This window comes from Loxodonta africana, chromosome 8 (genome assembly GCF_030014295.1).
Source record: "Loxodonta africana isolate mLoxAfr1 chromosome 8, mLoxAfr1.hap2, whole genome shotgun sequence".
Classification (NCBI taxonomy): Eukaryota; Metazoa; Chordata; class Mammalia; order Proboscidea; family Elephantidae; genus Loxodonta; species Loxodonta africana.
In genome coordinates this window covers 66121475-66140941 of record NC_087349.1, presented here as the reverse complement: position 1 = coordinate 66140941, position 19467 = coordinate 66121475, and positions in this window count along the sequence as shown.

Here is a 19467-nt window from a genome sequence, read left to right as displayed (position 1 = left end):
GGCAATATATCAGACAGTGTTCTGCTGTTATTCATAAGGTTTTCACTGGCTAATTTTTGTCAGCAGTAGACTGCCAAGTCCTTCTTAGTCTGGAAGCTCAACTGAAACTTGTCCACTAAGGGTGACCCTGCTGGTATTTGAAAACCAGTGGCATAGCTTCCAGTATCACAGCAGCATGCAAGCCATCACAGTAACAACAGACAGACACATGGGGATGAGAAGTAAAGAAACAAAAAAACGAAACGTGGCAATTACACAATTTTACTCAGAACTAGGCCTTTATAAGACCAAAGACAATTAGAGTAGGTATAAATGTGTTTCTATACTTCTCATTTGCAGCTATTCCATTCTCCTTTAATAAATGCTACCCTATTTCTTTGGGCCTCAACTTTCAGGGGTCCAGGGCCTGCACAAAATCTAGTGCATCTGATATAATTAGTTTTGAACACATTCCCTCCTTTACGGCAGATACTAAACATTTCCTACCATTGCCTCCCTTCCAACAAAATTTATCTTTCTGATGTTCTATTCTACCTTAGCATTACAAAGGTAACCTGAAAAGTTCATGTGTGTGGGTGTACTACCGGTAAGTTACTGCTCAATGTGAAAACCTTCATGGGTGATGCATGCGCCTTTCATTAGAAATAGATATTTCAACCACTCTAGAAGAATGGTGGGAGGATATTGGCTCTTCCAAACCCTTTCATATTGTGCCATCTTGGCAGCTACCTACTTTATCTGTGCATAAATCCAGTACTGGTAACACATGCTAGGGCTTATTTTGTCTCTGCTCTATCCTTTGCACAGGGAGACATTGGGCAAGTTGCCCCATCTTTCTCTGCTTTATGTGTTTCATGCATAAACTGAAGTAGGAGGGGAGGGGAATTGTGTACCAGATAGGCTATTCCTTTTTGCACTTAGAAGAACAATTATTCTGGAGTTACCTGTTATGTGCTTCTTGCGAAATGATGAAGACTAAAGCACAAATCTGTAAGAGATGCTGTGTTTTTCTCACTGTCACTTGGCATCAGACTTAATGATAACAGAGTAATTTAGGGGTCAAAAGCTATATACATATATATCTTACAGGATATTCATACATTTATCTTCCATGTATAAAACTCAGTGCTGACAAGTTGATTCCAATTGTAGCAACATTAGAAAACAGAGCAGAACTACCCCATAGTGTTTGTAAGTCTGTAAATCATCATGGAAGCAGACTGCCACATCTTTCTTCTGCACAGTGGCTGGTGGTTTTGAACTGCCAACCTTTTGTTTGGCAGCCAAGCACTTAACCGCTACACCACCAGGACTCCATATCTTACGTATGTGTGCTATACGTATATCTTACAGGAACCTTCGTGGTGCAGTGGTTAAGTGCTCAGCTGTAAAGGAAAGGTTGGAGGTTTGAACCAACCAGCCACTCCACTGGACAAAGATGTGGCAGTCTGCTTCCATAAAGATTATGGCCTTAGAAACCCTATGTCGCAGTTCTACTCTGTTCTATAATGTCACTATAAGTTAGAATCAACTTGACGGCAATGGGTTTGGTTTTGTTTATATTTTGTTTGGTTTTACATTTATAGTCAATAGATTTTATGAAGACAACAAAAGGATTTGTGAAGAATGACCAAACTTAGATTCTGCAAAGAGAACTATGTAAAATCTTACTGAACTATACAGACTATACAGTGTGTTCTGATAACTGTTTTTATTTCCTCTACTCTCAAGGTCTCATGACACCTGGAGTGATTTTTCAGGCCACTGATTACTGGCCACAAACTCTTCTGTTGCCGGTTTCAGTCTTTCTAACCTGAGCTGTCCAAGTCTTTAGTCTCTCAGGATTACAGTCTTCATGGCATCTGTAGTAGGGAAGGAAGGTCTAAGTTCCCACTTGTTGTGGAAGAATTACTCCCTACTTGAAATTCCTCTCACATAACAAAAATATGATGCTTCCTATGTAACAACATTAAATATGCCTGTTGCAAGAAGAGCTTGGAATGTTATTATTCAATTACATATACCTGCACGTTGGTAGGTAAGGCTGAGTGAGCTGATGCATTGAAGAGACTCTTCCTAAAACTTTGTGGTCTAAAGAAACAGATAAATTGATTTCTCTACTATGTAACAGCCTGATCCCCATGTTGTCATTTGGCTGATGACTTCAGGAACACATGCTAAGGATGGTTCAGCTAGCTTCAGTGTCAGTCCCCTAAAAACAACCGGAATGCTCCTCAGGAGCAAAGACAGCGAGACTTGCCTCGCTCACTTTGTACACATCATCAGGTAAGACCAATCCTAGAAAAAGACATCATGTTTGGTAAATAGAGGATCAGCGAAAAAAGTAAAATCCTCACCGAGATTGACACTATAGACTCAACAAAGAGCATGGAGATGGCTTGGGACCAGGCAATGCTTAGTTCTGTTATACAAAGTCTTTTTGAGTCGAAGCTGACTTGCAGCAACTAACAACAAAGAACAGTAAAAAGGTGAATTTCATTTATAAGCTAAAAATTACACCACAAACTAGTACTTTTATCACTTTATAGTTTAAAAAGGGACCCATAAATCTTGTCTCTTCACTCTATAGGTTTGCCTCTTTTTAAAAAAAAAATCCTCACATAATGACTATTTGTACGCCTTCATGTGTAATAGACAAACTGTTGATCAAACATAAAGACTTCTCACGTCTTTAGCTCTATTGAGGACCAGATAAATGAGTCTGGAAGTTTATTCCTTATATATATGATTCTTTGGTTCAATAAAAACTGTCAAGGATTGATAATAAAGCTCTACATTTTTAACATCTTATTTGTAATCATGTTGATACGCCAACGTCAGGCTGTCCTTTCTGTAGAGGTAACTGAACTTCAGAATACAAACAAAGGAATATGCTCCATTTTTGTTGACACTGGATTTCTTTTCTGAGCAAAAATAAAGCCTTGTTTTTCCTCATAAGTAGCAACTTTCAATTGACCAAAAAAGAAAAATAAAAAGACAGCAATACGTTTTCACAAGCCAAGAGACAGTGGTGACTGTTTGTTTTTATAGTGCGTTGTGAAAGATGTTAAAAAAAAAAAAAAAGCGTTCTGGAGATTGCTAAAAATAAAATACTTTTAAAAGTCTCTGGCTCCTTTTTTAAAAACGACTTGAAGGATGATCAGCATTTATCTCTGAGAGATAAAGAGACCTCATAAAAAGTAAGCTTATCATGAGCATATTGGCCCAAACCCAGAAAATAAAGCTATGCTATTCACATTCATGGAATACACATTTGTTTATGGTTATGACAAGCCAAGATATTCTATTGGATAAAACCGTCACGAGATTTCTCCACCGGGCTGGATCTCCTGGGCAAGAAGACCCACAGCAGCTGAGCAAACACTCTGGAGTTAAATGTATCTAAAGACCACCACAAGGGCTGCTGAAGGAGGGGCGGTCAGCCACCCTGTGGGATCTGCGAGGGGGTGGCTTCTGAAAATTAAATGGTTTCAGTGGCGTTAGAAGCCTGACTGTGCACATCAGTCCTTGGCCTACTGATAGATTCGGAATCTGGGTGCTGAGACCCCCAGGTCAGCAAGGCCCCGTCTGCACAGTGCCTCCCCAGATCAGGTTAAATCTGGGGTCCTCAGCTGTGCCCTTGTCAGACAGCCAACACCACTCAGTGCTGAGTCCCAGAGAACAGCTTCTCTGGCCTCCCCTTCCAGCTCCCCGCTGTCCCACGATAGTTTTGGCCCAAACCATTTCCTGCTACATTTCCTTTCTACATTTGCCATGTAGAAAAGTGTGATGGGGCATGAAAAGTAACATTGTAAGCCAAATAATATACTCTGTTTGAAAAGACTGGCCTGGTATCCTGAAATGAAAAATAATTTAACTCATAATTTCAATTGCCAAGCTATAAACTTGCAAGAAACTCAAAGACCATGGGATGGAGTGATATAGACTACGGTGTAGTACACAACAGAAAAAAAGAGGAGAGGCCTGGGAAGGAAGAATCCCTAAGTAAGAGATGGGGCTCTGGCGTTGGGCCGTGAAGGTGCTTAGCTATAGCCAACTCTTTCCAAGACACGAAAAGCACAAGATGAGGTTAGTTACACACATGATCCCTGATTATATTAAGTCTGTAAAATTTAATTACACGAAATACAGTTTTCAGTTTATATAATTAAGAACACTTAGGCCCCAGTCTCATACCTTGTAGCCTGATAATATACCTGATATAAACAGAAATAGTTGCAAACTAAGCAGATAATTCAATTGGAAAAGCAGTCATTCTCTCCTCAAGTATGTGCCCACAAGTACACTAGCACCCTTTCTCTCTCTCTCTCTGTCACTCACACACACGTGTATATACACACACAGAGCACTTAAGGAAGGACTAAAAAGAGAAAGATGAGTAAGGAAAAAAGTGGAGCAGAATTGGAAATCAAAACAAACTTATATCTGAAATGATGTGATTAATAAAGTAGCCAAAGAATGGTCCTCAAACATCAAAGTCATGCCAGTAAAGGGGCATTTTCCAAAGCTCCACGTGGAATAGGAGAATCATTTCACTGTGCGAATTACAACAATATACACAAAACTAGTCCTCCTTTCTAGTCATAACAAAAATTACTTAAATATATACAGAGTTAAGGAAAGAATTTTGGTTTTGAATATTGAGAATTCAAGGAGAGAGAAGTTATTTCCTCTGAAGCCTGAAAATCTACCCAGAATATATGTATTTTGTGATTTTTACAAGTAAAAATGGGTTTTTTTCCTCCTTTACCTAGACAGCCTGAAATAATTTAATCTTGCAAATTCTTTTAGAAAACAGACTGTAAAAGTTAATGTTATTAAACATGTATTTCATGGAGGATAAAAGAACAGCCAAAATTTCAATTAAGGCTTTTTTCCAAGGAAAGATCCTCTGAGTGGATTTCCAGGATGGCTCAGAAAATAGAGTCGTGTGTGTTCTATGTAGATTAATGTTGTTTGCAAAGTCATAGGCTAGATTTTAAATACATTTTATGATAATAACAAGCCACTTTAAGTACTGTCATTATATGCTGTTAATTAAGCTAAATAAAATCAGGTTCATAAATGGACCCTCAGAATGGAAAACCTGGCAGTCAATTAAGTGATCAAACATAGCATCCGCAGTAACAGAACAAATTACCATGATTCAACCCCTTCTATGATGCCATTGGGAGTATATAACATAACCTATATAGTATTTTCATCAAGATGTTTAACCTGAATGTAATTATAAGAACACAATCAGACAAATCCAGATTATGGAACATTTTGTAAAACAATTGGCTCTGATTCTAAGAAATGTCGAATCCATGAAAGACAAACAGGAGAGAGGACTGCTCTAGATTAAAGGAAACTAAAGAGACAAAAAAAAAAAAAAAAAAGAGAGACATGATAACCATATGTAATACATAATCTTTGATGGGATCCTGGGTTAAAAATAACTGCTATAAAGGATATTTTGGGGACAATTGGAGAAATTTGAATATGAACTATTAGTTGTTATTGAATCAATATTAAATTTCTTGGGGGATTATATAGAATATCATTATTTTAGGAAGTACATGCTGAAGTACTTACGGGTAAAGAGTCATGATGTCTACAATTTGTTTTCAAATGTTTCAGCATTTGTGTGTGTGTGTGTGTGTGCATGTGTGTGTGTAGAAAGAGGCAAAAGTAAATGTTGCAAAATCTTAGTAAATAAATGGTGAATTTCAGTAAAGAGTATATATATGGGTGTTTATTATATTATTCTTTCAAACTTTTCAGTGGGTTTGAAATTATTTAAGGACACTGGGTAATCAAAAGTAATGCAAGAACAGGGATGAAATTTCTCTTTGTGTAAGTGTAATAGGTAATTATGAGGAAGGAATGATCGACTCAGACCATCTCCATTTTGCAGCCCATAATATACTCATGACTCTAGGCACTGAGCATCAATGGCCACTAACATCACAAAGGAAAAAATAGCAGATACCATGTACCTTTGACAGTAGAAAACACCACTACTATAAAGTAGTCTTGCCAAAAAATATTGGACTTGAAACTGACCAAACTTCTAGATCAGTGGTTCTCAAATACTTAAAAAAGAAATAAAATTTTTTTTTTGCTGTAGAGTGAACTCCAACTCAAGGAGACCCCATGTGTATCAGAGTGCTCCATAGGGTTTTCGACGGCTGATTTTTTGGTAGTAGATCACCAAACCTTTCTTCTGAGATGACTCTGGGTGGACTCAAACCTCCAATCTTTTAGTTAGCAGCTGAGCAAATTAACAGTAGCACCTAGGAACTTCTCTCAAACATCAGAGGAATCAGAATCACCTAGAAGGCTTGTTAAAACACAGATTGATGGAAGGCTTGTTAAAACACACCCAAATTTTCCAATTCAGTAGGTCTTGGGTGACATTCAGTAATTTAAATTTCTAACAAGTTCCTTGGTAACGCTGATGCTGTGGTCCAGGACCGCCCTTTGATAAAAACTTCCCTAGATCATCCTGTTAATTTACAGTAACTACAAAAGACACAGGAACATGTTAAACAATACCACAGAATGCGAGTAAAAAATCTAGACTGTGGGTAGCTCTAAAGGAAAAACAACCTGTGTTTTTTAAATAAATAAATGTCAAAAAAAAAAAAAAATGAAAGGGGAACCTATAGGTTAAAAGAAATTTAAAAGATGTATCAATCAATTACAATATGTAAAATTAATTTAGACCTTTATTTCACTGCCTTTTTTTAAAGCACTTTTATATACAACATTTACAAAACAATTAGAAATTTGACCATCGACTGGAAGATGATATTAATGAATTATTGTTAATTATTACTAATTTTTGTTTGAACAGAACAAGGGGTTACTACATGGTTTAAAATCAGGAAAGGTTTGCATCAGGGTTGTATTCTTTCACCATACTTATTCAATCTGTATAGTGAACAAATAATCTGAGAAGCTGGACTATATGGAGAAGAACAGGGCATCAGCATTGGAGAAAGACTCATTAACAATCTGCGTTATGCAGGTGACACAACCTTGTTTGCTGAAAGTGAAGAGGACTTGAAGCACTTATGATGATCAAAGACTACAGCCTTCAATATGGATTATACCTCAACATAAAGAAAACAAAAATTCTCACAACAAGACCAACAAGCAACATCATGATGAATGGAGAAAAGATTGAAGTTATCAAGGATTTCATCTTACTTGGCTCCACAATCAACACCCGTGGAAGCAACAGTCAGGAAATCAAACGACATACTGCGTTGGGCAAATCTGCCGCAAAAGACCTCTTTAAAGTGTTAAAAAAAAAAAAAAAAAAGACGTCACTTTAAGGACTAAAGTGCACCTGACCCAAGCCATGGTATTTTCAATCACTTCATATGCATGTGAAAGCTGAGCAATGAATAAGGAATACCAAAGAAGAATTAATGAATTTGAATTATGGTGTTGGCAAAGAATATTGAGTATATACCATGGACTGCCAGAAGAACAAATAATCTGTCTTGGAAGAAGTACAGCCAGAATGCTCCTTAGAAGCAAGGATTGCAAGACTTCATCTCACATACTTTGGACATGTTATCAGGAGGGACCAGTCCCTGGAGAAGGACATCATGCTTGGTAAAGTTGAGGGTCAGCAAAAAAGAGGAAGACCCTCAACAAGATGAACTGAAACAGTAGTTGCAACAATGGGCTCAAACACAGCAACAATTGTGAGAATGGCAAGGGACTGGGCAGTGTTTCATTTTGTTGTGCGTAAGGTCTCTGTGAGTCAGAACTGAACCGACAACACCTAACAACGACCCATTTTACATTTTTTGATCATCTTCGAATTTGACTTTGTTTTTCCTTACTGCACTTTACTGGGAAAAAAGTAGTATTTAAAAAAAAAGAAAGAAGGAAAAAAATCCAAACCTGTTGCCGCCCAGTTGATTCTGACTCATAGCAAAAAAAAAAAAACCCTATAGGATAGAGTAAAACTGCCCCATAGGGTTTCCAAGGAATGGCTGATGGATCGAACTGCCGATGTTTTGATTAGCAGTCATAGCTCTTAACTACTGTGCCACTGGAGCTCCTTTTTAAAAACAACTCATATTTATTGTGTTTTTAGTGAAAGTTTACACAGTAAATTACATTCCCATTTGACAGTTTCTATACAAACTGTTCAGTGACAGTACACCATCTCCTCAGTTATTGACTATCTCATTGTCCAACATTTCACATTTATGACAATAGTAAAAATCCACTATCCAACTATTTTGCCCATTAATGACATGCATCTGGCAGCAACAAACCCTGAGGTGCTAGACAAGGATAACACTGACTATGATGGTTAAAATTATGTGTCAGCTTGGCTAGGCCATGATTCTCAGTGGTTCAGCATTTATATAATGATGTAATTTGGTAGTTATGTAATGATGTAATTTGACAATTATGTAATGATATAGCCAACCTCTGTTTTGTGATCTGATGTGGTCATCCTTCATTTTCGTGTAACACTGATTTCACATAATGACCTGGTCTTTGGAACCTAGCCATGTCAGTAAGTTAGGAGAGGGTGTAGTTACATTTTTCACAACGTGTCAGCATTCTCTTTAATTGTGTTCTGATTATTCCTTTTCCAGTACTCTAGATCTCTGCCCCCTTATGTTCTCATCTTTGCTTTAGAGTAAATGTTGATCTTTTGGTCTCTTATAGATGGATTTTTAGTAAAGCACAGGAATTCTTATTTTTTAGATATACATATTAAAACAGTTATTGATGAAAAAAGTAAAAAAATTTTTTTAAGAGTATCGCTGTTAGCTGCCTTTGAGTAGCCTCCAACTCTTGGTGACACCATGAAAAATAGAAGGAAACACTACCTGGTCCTGTGCCATTGCCATGGTTGGTTGCAGATCCAACCATTGTGATCCAGTCTCAATAGCATCACTGATTTTTAGTCTCCAGCAAAAATATTTTTTATCCTCATTTGTTTCATCTTCAACATTCTTGTCTGGCTTTTTCTTATCTTGCTTGTCCCTGCTACTGACTCAGCTCTGGGAAATCTAAGATGGCCATCCAAATAATTTTCATGGTAAAATTCCCATTGCATTTGTGGCAGCTTATGTCTTTCCTGAATCCCGTGTACAGATGAATTGATTTCCTCATTATTTTGGTATTTTGACATGTCAAAATACTAAAACACCAGACACACCCATATCAAGATAGACTGAAAGACAGATGGATGGCATTGAGTGGACTCCAACTCAAGTTAACCCTATGTACAAGAGAATGAAATGTTATGTGGTTCTGTGTCATCCTCATGATCACTGGCATATTTGAATCCATTGTTGTGGCTACTGTGATAATCCATCTCACTGAGGGTCTCCCACACCCTTGTTGGCTCTCTACTTCACCACATATAATGCCCTCCTCTAGTGACTGATCCCTCCTGAGGACATGTTCAAAGGAAGCAAGTCAAAAAATGTTGTGTTGTGATTCATAAGGTTTTCATTGGCTAGTTTGCAGAAGGAGATCATCAGTTCTTTCTTTCTAGTCTGTCTTTGTCTGGAGGCTCCGAAGGAACCTGTTCTCTATGGGTGACCCTGTGGGTATTTGAAATACTAGAGGCAAAGCTTCCAGTATCATAGCAAAATAAGCCACCACAGGTCAACAAACTGACATGAGTGTTGAATAATCACACAGATTCTACTTCAATTGCAAATAAAAATATATATTAATTTTTTGTGTGTCATGGAAATATCATGTAAAGGGTGTATGATTGTGATGATTAAGATTGTGTGTCAGCTTGGGTAGGCCATAATTCTCAGTGTTTTGGCAGTTGTATAATGTTCTGATCACTTCCCTGTTGAAGTCTGATATGTGATCACTCCCATGATGGAATCTGCTGAGTGGTACCAGTGGGGGTGGGGCCTGTGGTGGCTTACTGCCCCCTCAGCCTTCATCTCTCCACCCTCCTCTGCCTAGTTCCTTCCTGCTCGCCTTGTTGGGGATTTTGCTTGTTCTAGATCCTGCAGCTGGCTCCTGTTCACCTGACCTCCAATTCTTGGGACTTAAGGTAGCAGCTTGCCTGCCAAACTTGAAATTTTTCAATCTTTACAGCCTGCTACATCCCTGCTCTCCAGCCTGCCGATCTTGGGTTCGCCAGCCCCTGCTGCTACATGAATTAGGAGAATCCTCTTTACTTTCTTACAAACTTGGGACGTACAGCCTTTAAAAACTGTGTGAGCCATTTCCTTGATATAAATCTCTCTCTCTCTATAGATAGATAAATAGACAGACAGACAGACCAATAGATGATAGACGATAGATAAATAGATAGATAGGTAGGTAGATAGATGATAGATAGATAGATAGATAGATGATTGATAGAGAGAGAGAGAGACACTTTACTGGTTTTGCTTCTCTAGAGAACCTAGCCTAAGACAATGATGTATTATAGTTTAAAGAGTAGAAATAAAATGTAAAGCTTTGCATCCATCACCCATCTTAAGAAATAGAACATTATCAGTATCCATAGATCTCTGTGTGCCCCCATCCAAATTGCATCCCCCTCACTGCCCACTGCTCACTGCCCCCTGGAAGTTAACTACTATCCTAAATTTTGTGTTATTTATTCCTTTCCTGATCTCCATAGTCTTATCACCTAACACTACAGTTTTGTCTATTTTGGTATTTATGTAAATACAATCATACAGTATGCATTCTTTGTATTATTTGATTTTGCTGTTTTTCAATGTTATGTTTTTAAGATTCAGCCATAGAGGTATGTGCAGAAGTAATCCACCAATTTTCACTGCTATGTAATATTCATTTGTACAGACATTGCAAGATTTAATTTTCTATTCTCATGCTAATGAATATTTTACCCCTTCCTTTCCAATTTTAAAGACATCTTATTTGATTACACTTTAACTCCAATACAAAGTTAAGTATAGAAATCACTGTATTTTTTCTGGACTTTAGTGGGGTGCTTCCCATTAATCAAGTTGGCTTTTGGGCTGAAATATATATTTATATCATGTTAAAGAAGTATCTACCTATTACTAGCCCAAAACGTGGGCAGTTTGAACCCACCAGCTGCTCTGCAGGGGAAAGATGCAGCAGTCTGCTTCTGTAAAGATTTACAGCCTTGGAAACCCTATGGGGCAGTTCTACTCTCTCCTACAGGGTTGCTCTGAGTTGGAGTCAATAGATGAGGTAAATTAACCTATCCCTATTGCAGCAAGTATGTTTGTCAAAAAACGTTGAATTTTGTAAGTTGCCTTTTATATTATTATTTATGATCATGCGTTGTTTCTAATTAGCTCTTTCAGTTTAATATCTTTTTAAATATAGAGGTATCATTGATTTATGAAATAAACTCCCCTGCTAATCATACTTTAATCTTAAAATTTGCTGCTAGTGTTTGTTTAGGAGTTTAGCATCAATATGTAAAGGTGAAATTGGTTTATAGGCTTTTCTTTTAATGTCAGATTCTTAGAATCAATGTCATATTCACTTCATAAAAATAATTTAAAATTGTATTTTTTTAATTCTGCCAGCTGTCTGTAAATAACATTGGCATTACCTTCCTCTTAAAGGTTTTATGTAATTTTCCACAGGAATCAAATTGTTCTGGAACTTTACTAACTTTCTTTAGTTATTCTAAGGAGATGACTTCGTTTAGATTTTTCTCTCCTGATGTCAGTTTTGGTATATTATATTTTCCTAGAAAAAGTTTATTTTTTTCATCCGTATATTCAAAGAGGTGGGTGAAGCATTATCTTACGATTCTTTAGTTTTCTCTGTTTCTGCCTTTGTTTTCATATTATTTCTTATTTTATTTATTCTGCCTTCTCTGTTTTTTATTAGCTTATCTAGTGTTTTATCTAATTGACATCTAATTGTTCCTTTTATTAGCTTATCTAGTGTTTTTTTCTATCTAATTGACATCTAACTTTTTAGATTTATTTTTTCTATGTTCTAACTCATTAATTTTTTATTATTAACTTCATCCTTTGCTTTGCTGCATTTTTGTTTTCTTTTTCAGCCAGGTGTTAAGACTTTATGTTTTTCATTCTTTTGATAAAAGTATATGAAACAATTGAATTTTCCTGTGAAGACCACTCTTGCTCTATCTTGTGTGTCCCGATATTTAATATTGGGACACACAATAATGATAATATCTCATTATTGTGTTTTGTAGGAATTACATGATTTTATTTTCCATGTTTGTATTCTTTTGTTGACATAGGAGTTAAGACAGAACTTTCAAAATTCTAGGCCGATGAGATTTTTTTCCTGAATTAGTTTTTAATTTATAATTTGATATAATTGTATCATAATGTTAGTGTGATGGTTAACACTATGTGTCAACTTAGCTAGGCCATGATTTTCAGTGTTATGTAATTATCCTTCATTTTGTGATCTGATGTAAGGGAAGTTTCTTTGGGGGTGTGGCCTGCATCCAATATATGTGGTTGTTCTGGCAAGGCTCTCTCTCTCTGAATCCTGTATCCGACTCGTCATCATCTGACCTCTGGTTCTTGGGATATGAGCCAGTACTCACCACCTGACCTGCAGATTTTGGGATTCAGTAGCTCTCAAAGCCCAGTGAACCAGCAGCCCCATGATTCCTCAGCCCCTGCAACCACGTGACTCAAGAAATGCCTCCAGCCTGACACCTGACCCATGGGTTTGGGACTTGCCAGCCTCCACAACTGTATGAGCCATTTCCTTGAAATAAATCCTTCTTTATATATATATGCTTCCCTTGTTTTGTTTCTCTAGAGAACCCAGCATAAGACATTTGGTACCAAAATTGGTTCTAGAGGAACAAAATCATCGGATGAGTTTCCTGAATTGGTTCTCAAATCTGGCTAGTCTTAAAGACACTGATGACTCTGCCTCCAGTAGTAAAGAGGGCACTGCTAATCCATGGCATGAGGTTGCAATAGAAATATGCAAACATCACCACCAACGAATCAAATATTTGTGAGAGACAAGGGTCTGGGTGATTACGTGTTTGATATTTTTCTACAATTTTGTCAGAATGAGAAGTTTAAGAAAGCTGATTCGTTGCTCCTACTTTTGCTAGATGAAGTGGTGAATGAAAGAGAGGTATGACTTAAAGCTTCAGAATCACAGCTCTAGCACTGCATAAAGATCTCAAAGTTGCCACTTGTCCCCTATTCTTGTAGTAACAGAGTTGATATTGCTGAAAACCAAACCCAGGGTTTTACCATAAAAAACCAAACCTGTTGCTGTCAAGTCAGTTCTGACTCATAGCAACCCTATAAGACAGAGTAGAACTGCCCTGTTGGATTTCCAAGGAGTGGCTGGTGGATTCGTACTGCTGATCTTTTGGCTAACAGCCAAGCTCTTAACCGCTGCACCACTAGGGCTCCCTTATCATAAGAGTGGCTGAATTAAAATGCCAATTGAATTCCCAATTTCGAATGGTGTCTTAAGTTAAAGTGAGGGAATTGATTGGGAAGAAATAGGACCCTGAAACTTGGGATGAGTACATATAGGCAGATAATCAGGAAACTGGGGACATTGAGCCCCTAAATTTAGTTGAATCACTCCTGCAAACAGAACCAGCCCTCTTACTCCCATTTGAAAAGGTTACTCCATCTTTGTCTGCTAAGCCACCCATCATAGCTTCTACCCACATCTGATGAGATTAACCCAGCTCTGCCTGAAGAGTTTTTGTCTGAGATATTGTCTGGGGTGGCATCTGGGGCCTCGTCTAAGGCAGGTGCCTTACAAGACATTGCTGAATGTCCCCGGGACCCACCCCCCACCACCTATTTTTCTTCTAGACCTATAACTAAAGCCCCAGCAAGCACCAAGACGTGAAGTACAAATTATGACCCAGGAGGGGGTACACTACACTCTAAAATAACTGATTGATTTTTCTAATATATACAAACAGAAACTTGAGGAATATGTATACAAATGGCTATTAAGGCTGTGGGATAATGGTGTAAGGAACATAAAATTGTGTCATTTTGAGTTTACCGATATGGGCCTTCTAAGCACAGATACTTTGTTTAATGTTTCCACTCAAGAGGATAAAAAAGATCTAATTGTTTTGTTCACTGAAGTATGGATTAAGTGATGACCTACACTAAATCAAGCTGAAATGCCATACCTGCCTTGGTATACTGTAGAAGAAAATATCCAAAGGCTTAGGGAAATTGACATGGTAGAGTGGATTTATCAGGTTAGGCCCACAGACCCACCTATGGAGTGCCCAGAGGACACACCTTTCACCACAACACTAAAGAACAAATTTGTGAAGGCAGCTCCAACATCCCTGAAGTTGGCTGTGGTTGCTCTTTTATGTAAGTCATATTTGACAATGGGAACTGACCTAACTGATTTGACACCTAACTACAATGGGGCTGATCAGAGACCCCATGGTGATAGGGGCCAAATGGCAGTACTTAGTTGATTAAGACAAGATGCATATAGTTATTGTAACAGACAGCAAACTCAAAGCAGTAATCAGAATAGTCTGACTTGTATGGACTTATGGCATTGGCTACCTAGTCATGGTGTCTTAGGAGCAAAATAAATAGGAAATTTACTAAATATTTGCTTGATCTGTACAAGTATAAGAATTCTAGGTTTAACTTGAATCACTAGAATAGAGAGTCATGGCCTGTCTTAGGCTGGGTTTTCTAGAGAAGCAAAACCAGTGAAGCATATAAGTATATATATAGAGAGAGACTGATATCAAGGAAATGGCTCATGAGGTTGTAGAGTCTGGAACATTCCTAGTCTGTGAGTCAGGTTGGAGGTTTCTCCTGATTCACATAGCTGCAGGAGCTGGTGAGCCCAAGATCAGCAGGTCAGACAACAGGGCTCTGGCTCACAGGCTATGAAGATTACCAAATCCCAAGATTGGCAGGCAAGATGGCAGGTAAGCTGCTAGATCAATCCCAAGAACCTGAGGTCAGACTAACAGGAGCCAGCTGCAGGATCCAGAGTGAACAAAAGCCCATGAACCTTATAAAAAAGTCCGTCTATATTGGATGCAGACCACACCCCCAGGGAAACTCCCCTTCAACTGAATGGCTACTCACAGCAGATTCCATCATGGAGGTGATCACATTACATCAAATATAATCATGGAGGTGATCCCATCATTATATGACTGCCACACTACATCATAACTGCCAAACCACTGAGAATCATGGCCCAGCCGAGTTGACACACAACCTTAACGATTACATGGCCCCTCAATCAATTTCCAGACCTGAGCAAGTTTACAGACTCACAACCCCTTAACTAAAAGGGAGGCTGAGTCCCTTTGAGGAAGGACCTAACTGTGTTGCCAAAAATTTGTACTATTAACCTTTCCCCCATCCTTCTCCAAAGGAATTTGTGGCCTTTTCCAGGAGTGACTGTTCATTGAGGAAAAGGAAATAATCAGATTTCTGGGGGATTACTGGACACTGGCTCTGAAAAGACACTAATTCCAGGAGACCCAAATGTCACTGTGGCCCACAAGTCAGAGTAGGGCATATGAAAGTCAGTTATTAGTAGAGTCTTACCTTATGTCCATCTCACAGTGGGTTCAGTGGGTTCCTGACCCCATCCTGTAATGATTTCCCAGTTCCAGAATGGATAATTGCAGTAGACATACCCAGCAACTGGCATAACCCCTACAATGGATCTCTGACAGGTGGTGTAAGGGATATTATGGTAGGAAAAGCCCAGTGGAAACCATTAGAACTGCCCATACCTAGGAAAATAGTAAACCAAAAGCAATACCACATTCCTGGGAGGGGGAGTTACAGAGATTACTGCTGCCAATAAGGACTTGAAGAATGCAGGGGTAGTGATTCCCACCACATCCCCATTCAACTCACCTATTTGGCTATGTAAAAAACAGATGGATCTTGGAGACAGTGGATTATCATAAACTTAACCAGGTGATGACTCCAATTGCACTGCTGTTCCCAATATGGTTTCATGCTTGAACAAATTAATGTATCTCCTGGTACCTGCTATGCAGCTATTGATCTGGCTGATGCCTTTCTCTCAATTCCAATTTCAAAGGAACACCAGAAGCAGTTTGCCTTCAGCTGGAAAGGCCAACAACACACCTTCACTGTCCTGCATCAGGAGTATATCAACTCTCCAGCCCTATGTCTTAATTTAGTATGCAGAGACCTCGATCACCTTTCCCTTCCACAAGACATCAAACTGGTTCATTGCATCGATGATGTTATGCTGATCAGACCTATTAAGGAAGAAATATCGGTGACTCTAGACTTATTGGTATGACATTTGTGTGCTAGAGGGCAGGAAATTAACCCACCAAAAATTCAGACACCTTTCACCTCAGTGAAATTTCTGTGCGCTCATTGGTGTGGGGCATGTCAAGATAGGCCTTCTAAAGTGAAGGTAAGTTGTTGCATCTGGTCCCTCCTACAACTAAAAAGGAGGCACAACACTTGGTGGGCCTCTTTGAATTTTGAAGGCAACATATCCCTCATTTGGGTGTGCTACTCTAGCCTATTTATCAAATGACTTGAAAGCTTCTAGTTTTGAGTTGGGCCCAGAAAAAGAAAAGGCTTTGCAACAGATTCAGGCCATTCAAGCTGCTTTGCTATGATCTAGCTGACCGGGTGGTGCTTGAAGGGTCAGTGGCAGATAGAGATGCTTCTTGGAATCTTTGACAGGCCCCTGTTGGTGTATCACAGTGTAGACCCTTAGAATTTTGAAGCAAAGCCTTGCCATCCTCTGCAGATAACTACTCTCCTTTTGAGAAACAGCTTTGGGCTTGTTACTGAGCCTTAGTAGAGACTGAATGCTTAACCTTGGGCTATCAAGTCACCATGTAGCCTAAGCAACATGAACTGAATGTTGTCTGACCAACAGAGTCATAAAGTCACACGTGCACAGCAGCACTCCATCATTAAATGGAAGTGTTATATACAAGACCGGATTCGAGGACTTGAATGCGTAAGTAAGTTGCATGAGTAAGTGGCCTAAATACCCATCATCTCCACTTCTGTCACATTACCTTCCCTCTCCCAGTCTGTACCTATGGCTTCATGAGGAATTCCTTATGATCAGTTGATTGAGGAAGAGAAAACTCATGCCAGGTTTACAGGTGGCTCTGCCCAATATGCAGGCACCACTTGGAAGTAGAGAGTGGTAGCACAGCAGCCCCTTTCTGGGACATTCCTGAATGACAGTGGTGGAGGGAAATCCTTCCAATGGGCAGAACTTCAAGCAGGGCACCTGGTCGTTCACTTTGCTTGAAAGGAAAAATGGCCAGATGTGTGGTTGTATACTGATTCATGGGCTGTCACCAATGGTTTGGTTGGATGGTCAGGGACTTGGAAGGAACATGATTGGAAAATTGGTGACAAGGAGGTATAGAGAAAAGGTATGTGGATAGGCCTCTCTGAATGGCCCAAAGAAGTGAAGATATTTGAGTCTCATGTGAATGCTCGCCAGAGGGTGACTTCGGCAGAGGAGGATTTTAACAATCAAGTGGACAGAATGATGTGTTCTGTGGAAACTGGTCATCCTGTTTCCCCAGCCATTCCCATCATTGCCCAGTGGGCTTATGAACAAAGTGGCCATGGTGTCAGGGATGGAGGTTATGCATGGGATCAGCAACATGGACTTCCACTCACCAAGGCTGACTTGGCTACAACCACTTCTGAGGGTCCAGTCTGCCAGCAGCAGAGACCAACACAGAGTCCCAATATGGCACCGTTACTCTACGTGATCAGTCAGCCACCTGGTGGCAGGTTGATTACATTGGACTGCTTGCATCATGGAAAGGGCAGTGTTTTGTTCTCACTGGAATAGACACTTACTCTGGATATAGATTTGCCTTCCCTGCATGCAATATTTCTGCCAAAACTTCCATCCATGGACTTATTGAATGCTTCATCCACTGTCATGGTATCACACACATATTACCTCGGACCTGGGGACTCATTTCATAATAAACGAAGTGCAGAAATGGGTCCATGCTCATGGAATCCACTGGTCTTACTATGTTCCCTGTGATCCTGAAGCTGCTGGCTTGATGGGACAATGGAATGGCCTTCTAAAGACACAATTACAGCACCAGCTAGGTGGTAATACCATGCAGGGTTGGGGCAATGTTCTCCAGGAGGCTGTATATACTCTAAACCAGCATCCAATATATGGTGCAGTTTCTCCCATATCCAGAATTCATGGGTCCAGCAACACAAAGGGTGGAAATGGGAACTGCTCACTATTACCTCTAGTCACCCACTCAAAAAATGTTTGCTTCCCATCCCCACAATCCTATGCTCTACAGTTCTAGAAGTCTTAGTTCCAAAGGAAGGAATGCTCCCACCTTGAGACACAACACTGATTCCACTGAACTGAACATTAAGAATGTCACCCAGACAGTTTGGCCTCCTCATGACTCTGGGTAAATAGGCAAAGAAGGCAATTACCATACCGGCTGGTGTGATTGATCCTGATTACCAAGGGAAAATTGAATTGATATTACATAATGAAGGTAAATAAGAGTATGTCTGGAATATAGGCGAACCCTTAGTGTGCCTTTTAGTACTAACATTCCTTGGGATTAAAATCAATGGAGAACTATAGAAACCCAATTCCAACATGACTACGAATGGCCCAGGCTCTTCAGAAATGAAGGTTTGGGTCACCCAACCAGGCAAAGAACCATGATCAGCTAAATTGCTTGCTGAGGGCATAGAAAACATGGAATGGGTGGTGGAAGAAGGTAGTTCTAAATACCAGTTATGACCACATGACCAATTGCAGAAACGAGTACTGTAATTGTTAAGAGTATTTCATACTTGTTTTATTATACATGTATTTGCACATATATAGAGCAAATATTTTTGTTTTCTTCCCTCCCTTGTCTCATGGCTTATAAAATATAAGATGTAAATGGGCTAGTGCTTTTTTTTGTTGTACACTTGTTAGTTGTATCATGTCAGGTGCAAGTATGACTTTATACTTGTCTTTATTCAGACAGTCAGAGATTGTGTATGGTTTAAGGAGATGTGTACAGGTGCCAAGTTGACAAGCAGTAGACTGTGATGTTTAACGTTGTGTATCAACTTGACTAGGCCATGATTCTATTATGTAATTATTCTCCGTTTTGTGATCTGATATGAGGGGAGCTTCCTTGGGAGTGTAGCCTACATCCAATATATGTGGATGTTCTGGCCAAGCTCTCTCTCTCTCTCTTGATCCAGTACTCAGCTTCTCATCATCTGACCTCTGGTTCTTGTGATGTGAGCTAGCAGCCTCCCTCCTGACCTGCTGATTTTGAAATTCGCCGGTTCCTGCAGTCCCATGAACGAGCAGCTCCATAAGTTGTCAGCCCCTGCAACCATGTGAATCTCCTGAGATCTGACACCTGATCCACAGGTTTGAGACTTGCCAGCCTCCAGAATTGCATGAGCCATTTCCTTGAAATAAATCTTT